Below are 6,631 nucleotides of genomic sequence, written 5' to 3'. Positions count from 1 at the left end.
CGGCGGCGGCGACGGCGCACGGATCGAGGCGCGGCCAGGGTTAGGGTTTCGGCGGCGGCGCGGGTTGGGGTGGGCTGGGCGGCTCGGGCGGCTTATAAAGGCTGGGCGGGACGGAGTCCGGGTTGCCCACGGCGGCCCAACTCGGTTGACTTTTTTTCTTCCAAATATTCCGCACAGAAAAAGAAAGAAAAGAAATACTAAACTGACTCCAAAAATCCTGAAATAAGTTTTTCCCATCCTCTAAAAATAAGCCGGACCAGATGAACATTTATTTGGGCCTAAAATGCAATTTTGAAAAACGCGTATTTTTCCTAATTCAAATAAAATAGTGATAAAACTCCGAAATAAAATCTTATTTGATTTTTATTATTAAATCTCCCATATTTCTTTATTTTTGGGAAAGTCATTTTATTCCCTCTCTTTTATTTTTATAATAGAAATATTCGAAGTAAAATACTTAAAATCAAATGATCCTATTTTCAAAATTTGAGAAAACTCAAATATGAAAATAACGAATTCCCCAACTCTCTCCGTGGGTCCTTGAGTTGCGTGGAATTTCTAGGATCAAACAAAAAATGCAATACAATATGATATGCAATGATGATCTAATGTATAACATTCCAAATTGAAAATTTGAGATGTTACAAATATCAATATGTATTCCCTTTATGTAAAACTCTTTTCATTCAATAAAACTTTTCTTTATGAAAGATTATAGCATTTGTACCAATGTAATTTTTTGTACATACACCATAATATAAAAATTGAAGTGAACACGTAAAAAGTGAATAAAATAATTTCTATATGAAGTTTAATATTACTGTACACCGAATTCCTCACATAAAGTATCAATAGGCGCGGCGTGCCACGCGCGGGCATGAAAATTCAACATGGCTCTCGAGCAAGTAAGTACCCAACAGAATGAATTTGCAAGACAAACAATGATCTTCGCGGAAATATGCAATAATTTCTCCGACGTGGCACTTCTTCGCATGTACCCCAGGGTCCTCACAAAGATGATCCCATCATTACATACAAAGGAGCAAAGACACCCGTTGGACAGGCACATGTATTTGCGAAAGCACTTTACTACTTCATTACAAACTATCCTACGGGGGTAGGGATGTCAACCGGGTCCCGTTTAATCCCGTTTAAAGTCCACTTATGATATGATAGTTCAAAAAGATTTTTTGTTTGTTTGAGGAAAATGAACTATCAAGCTAACAAAAACTAACTAAACGGGATTGCGGACGCCATTTATTTGCCACTTACATCCCTAACAGGGGGATACACTAGGATGATTTAACTTAACTAGGCCGTCTGCAATCATTTACTTTCATGCAGTTGTATCATTGTATATGATATGTTCCATATAACGGTCTGTATACTGTGCCAATAAGTAGACTTTATTAGTAGCCTGTACCCTTCCGTTCATCAGTATTTATCATACATGGCTGCAATAAATGTACTCATTTTCCATCTTTTAGAACTCTTTCTTGGTTTTAGTCATGCGATTCTATCATTAAAAATATAAGGATGACCTTTACGATCCGTATAAATACAATGTATCACCAGGCGCGGCGTGCCACCGCGCGGGCTATGCTAGTAGCCTCGAGAGGGCGCGCACAATTCAGCCCCAAAAGCAACCAGCTTGCCTCCTGTCACCAGATGGGGAATATATAAGTTAAAGAAAGCTCAATATAAGAAAATTGAGCCTAAATAGATTCCTAAAACAAAATGAAGCCAAATACCATGAGTATATCGGAAATAAAGTAGAGGGGTGAAAAATACAGGTACCTGAATACCACTAGATCACAAACACAAATTCACATGGTAGCACAATTTGGAAAGTTTCAGAGATAAACATCCTATCTTTACGTCTTTAGGGAAATGTTTGGAGTCGGCGCGCTGACTGAGTATTGCGCCGGTCCTGTGCGAGCCATCTGATTGATCCAGATCGTGTGCCTCACAGGTCCGCGCTGGACAGGACCCACACACTGAAGTTTTACCTTATCTATTCACGGACGCCCCCATCCACTCGCTTTCTTCCTCACGAAACACAATCTTCTTCTGTTCTTCTTCCCCATGTACCAGACGCCATGGCTCCAGCCGTTCTAGTGCCACTGCACTTCGAGGCCATGGCTGCCGCCACCGCCGATGCTACCGCTGACTAAGCATATGGTTTCTCTATACAACGATAACCTATTCAGCCACATCTCTTTTTGTTTTTGCTGCAACGGTACCGCCTGAAGCTACAACCAGCGTCAGGGAAGCTGGAACCGGTCTGGTTTTTTGCTACAAGCAGGCAACGGCGAGCATGGCCCGCGATGACAACGCCATGATTTTTGTTGCAACCGGCAACAGGGAAAGCTACCACCGGCTTCGGGATTTGCTACAACTCGGGAAGATGAAGTGTGGCCGGTGAGGTGATGACGGGCTGTAAATTTGTTGCTACCAGCAGCGGGAAAGCTACCAGCGACGATTGAATTTGCTGCAACCGGCGAGCGGTGGTGCGACGAGCGGCGATATGGATGACCACGACGACCTGGATTTTTGCTACAACCGGTTACCGGTGCTGTTTATGCTACCACCGCGGTGACCGCGTGCTGCAAGCTGTGCGGCAACAAGGAGCTGAGACCTCGACGACGGATGCTGGGATCGGTGATGGGTCTGTTTTTGCTACAACGGCGGTGGTTTTGTTTTTGCTACAATCAATAATCACAAAAGCTACAAGCGATGAACGTTTTTGCTACAATGGCTGACGGGAAGGCGGCACTGGCAAGCATTTTTTGGTGCAACAGCCATGTTTTCTTGCTTTGACCGGCGTTTTTTTGCACGACCAGCAACCTGAGCTGTGACTAGTGCCACGGGAGCCGTGCTGTGCACTGGAGCTGCGACCGGCGTTGGCGCCATGGGAGCTGCAGACGAGCACTAGAGCTACAACCGTTTCCTTGGGGAGCTGCAACCGGGGGCACCACATTTGCTGGCGAGAAACGCAGGAGGCGACGACGGCGGCCGGTGACGACGACGGCGATCAGCGGCGAGGGCGGCGACAACAAGATGCATGGGGCGCGCACCCGACGAGCGGCATGAGATGCGGGTGCCGCACGAGATGCGGATGGCGACCGGTGTTGAAAGAAGGAGCCTTTGGGGCGAACTTTTTTCCCCAGATCTAACGAACCAGACTATTAGAATCTGACGGCCCGCGCGTGACCGGCCGAAGTTTTGGGCCGGCGCGCCGGCGCCTATCAGTGCCCTTATCTTTACGTACTAATAAACCAGCGTCATCGTCAATTTTGCAGAAAACCCCCTCCATTTTCTCGAATTCAACCCGCAGTTCTATTTAAGTGGGTATATAAGAAAACGCTTCGTTTTTGCAAAGAAACCCCTGTATTAGTAACAATTCTACCCGAGAACCTTTAATTAAACTGCTTCACACCAGCGCCGCTTATCCATTCGCGCTCTCCACCGCCGGACACCGGCCGCCGCTTGCCGTCGGCGTCCACGCCGCAGGAGCCCAGGAAGGAGCGGCGCCGTCGTGGGGCTCAGGCGGCACAACGGCAGCAGGGCCCTCTTCACGGACCACGCCCGCTCCCTTTCCAGCCGCGGCGGAGCAGAAGAAGGTGAGGGGGGCGCACCCTTGCCGGCGGACGGCTTCTGCCGCGGCGGAGTAGAAGGAGCGCCGGGGGGGCGTCAGGAGGCCCAACGGAGACGGTGCTTGGGGCTCGTACGAACGGAGGCGAGCAGCGATAGGAGAAGCTCCGCGGCGACGCTCTGAAGACCATTAGCCATGGCGGCTGCGGCTGGCGCGCGCGAGCGGATGCGCGCGGCTGGATGGCGCAGGAGGCTCGAGGCAAGGGGGAGGATCTGTCCTCCTCCACGGCTGGTGCTGGCGGGGCTGGATGGCGCAGGAGGCTCGAGGCAAGGGGGAGGACCCAGCCTCCTCCACGAGCGGCGCTGGCGGTCATGTCCGATTTGGATCGGATTCAGTTCCATGTTTGTGCAGGAGAACTACTCCAACACGATTGCCATGGGTGCCCGACCCGGATTTCACATATTCTTTGCTGTCATAAAAAGAAAGCCTCCACCGGATTAGATCACAAGTTCTGAAGACGAACAGATCAATGTCGCCTTCGCCGATTTCACCATCGCCTCCGCCGACTTCACCTGAAGACCATCCACCGTCGTCTCCATCGACTCTGCCGCAAAACCATCTGCCATCGACTTTGCTGGAAGACCTTCAGGTGCTGCCTAGGCCTACTTTGCCGCAGGTATCTTTTTTCTTTGTGCAAATTATAATGGAGCTATGATGACCCAATTTTTCTGTTGGCATAGGCTCAAGCAATCACCTCTTCTTGATGCAAGCAAGTAGTAACCGTGAACAAGATGTCCCTAATTCTGTAGTATGTGTTGTATAGTAGTACACTCTTTTTTTGCTGCAGTATCACAATACCATCGTAATCTTATTTCTTTGTGTTTGTGTGACAAAGATATTTTGATCAGACTCATCTTGCTGGTTATTTATATACACAGTTCTCTGCCCGTATCTTGCTGGAAATCCAAAAATCCACCCTATAATTACCTTTTCAATATTGTCAGATGATTTCAAAATTGGAGGTTTAACTTCAAATTTTGTTGTTATTACAGAAAATGAATGGCATTGTTGAATTGACCATTGTAGAGGATTTCTATTCAGCCTATTTTCAGTTGACAATATACTGAATAATTTGGCAGTGAACAAGTACAGAAAAAATTCTTCAGAAGCGATAGTTTTGAACCTGAATTTATAAAAGAAAATGAAACAATTCGTGTTGAATATATCTTAGGCATCCACCAGGTTTGAGATGTTCACAGAAACATGTCAGTTTCAGGATGCTATAATTCAGAATTGCTGCCACACTGTAACGTTTCAGCCATTCAGAAACATTGCCCATGATGTTAATATGTTGACTAGGGGCCTTTTCTAGCTACTTTAATGAAAATTGTACACAGTGTCCTGCTGCATATATTAAATTGCAAAGTGAAAGTAACAAAAAATCCATCCAAAAGTTTCTGTCCAATTCATAATATAAATTACCTCTATGTGTCCTTTTATTCAGTTATTATAATTTACTCCTGTGTGTTCTCTTATTTAGTTCTGTCAGGAAGAAGAAGGGATTATGTTGATGTGGAGTATGTTCTTTGTTCTACAAGCATACCTACATGGGACTATAGTTCAGTACCTACCATGCATCTCATTCTCACTCTCATTCTCATTATGTACCTACCATTTTTGTATTTCGGGGTTGGATGAGTAGTGCTTTGATGGACAATGTTACACTGTTGTTCAGTTCAATTATACATGGTCGCCATGTGAGTGATGCCAAACACTTGGTTGTTCTGAACAAACCGTATCTCATGAGTTCAGGTTGTTTGATTGGCGACACTGTGTCTCAATGCAGTTTTGGATATTTGAGTGTCATAGTGATATATTCTCGATCCACTTAGTAGGGATCATATATTCAAAAGAATGGCGTTGGTGGGCACGGCGACTGTGCTGGTGGCACTTCACACCTATTTGAATTATGAAACACATTATATCCATAGGAGCTCATGAGTTCAGGTTGTTTGTTTGGTGACACTGTGTCTCAATGCAGTTTTGGATGTTTGTGTGTCATAGTGATATATTCTCAATCCACTCAGTAGGGATCACATTTTCAAAAGAATGGCGTTGTGGGCACGGCGACTGTGATGGTGGCACTTCACACCTATTTGAGTTATGAAACAGATTTATCCATAGGAACGTTTCCTGCTGTATGATCGACTTGTTCTGGTATAGGGTTTAATGGTGTGATTTTTGCCCTGTACGTTCGAGTTAATGGCACTGCTGGTATTATTTCTGATACCACTGAAGTGTGACATCTCTTTTGATGGTTCAGTAGAATTAATTATCTGGTATCACTTGATATTCAGAACGGCCCTGCCATACCTGCAATAAATAAAAAAGTGATTTTGCCTGGTTCTGATGTCTGCTGTGTGTGCGCGTGCAGGTGCCAAAGGCGTCAGGTGGAGGCCAAGGATGTTGGGCTCATGATGCCGACGTGTAAACTGTAAGTTTCATAGATTCAGATTGGGACATTTCTTCTTATTATTTTGCCGTCAAAAGTGAAAAAGGGTGATGGTAATTCACCAAATGTCGATGTGGTCATCAGCATGTATGCTCTCAATCTCCTGGCAGAGTATTTTCCCTTAAACGGTGCTACTGTCACATGATGCATATCATGGTTCTTGGACCTTTGATCACTTTATTCTGCATTTACATGATATATTGCTTGTAGCCGATGAAATTTGGTCCACATTTGTGTGCGTATGCATATCCTATACTGGAAACTTGTGCCTTCCCATTATATGATTATATTAGAAGTAGTCAATTGCAAATGTCCATAGTAATAAACTTGTGGTCACATGACTGATAACTTAAAGTTTGTTAGATTATGTGAATGGGTTATTTTGTTGTCTGCTATTATAAGCTGGTGCTCTTGCTTTTTAAAACACATATAAACTGCCATCTACACTGAACAATGAGCCTTCATGTATAAACTAGAGCAATAATATTAGGCTGAGGGAACCGACATTAGCAGCAATAATGATA

General features: G+C 45.1%; 1 long non-coding RNA gene across 1 annotated transcript; it reads left to right on the top strand.

Annotated features, from left to right (window-relative positions):
* The first annotated feature begins 3,422 nt into the window (after nucleotides 1–3,422).
* On the top strand, nucleotides 3,423–6,233 carry LOC123044822 (uncharacterized). Its single transcript, XR_006420512.1, has 3 exons — nucleotides 3,423–4,271; nucleotides 5,136–5,213; nucleotides 6,030–6,233. It is a non-coding gene; the product is annotated as an uncharacterized lncRNA (long non-coding RNA).
* The last annotated feature ends 398 nt before the right edge of the window (nucleotides 6,234–6,631 follow it).

The sequence above is a fragment of the Triticum aestivum genome, chromosome 2B (assembly GCF_018294505.1).
Source record: "Triticum aestivum cultivar Chinese Spring chromosome 2B, IWGSC CS RefSeq v2.1, whole genome shotgun sequence".
Lineage (NCBI taxonomy): Eukaryota > Viridiplantae > Streptophyta > Magnoliopsida > Poales > Poaceae > Triticum > Triticum aestivum.
Note: the sequence above shows the minus strand (reverse complement) of the source record. Positions and strands in the feature narration are given on the sequence as shown.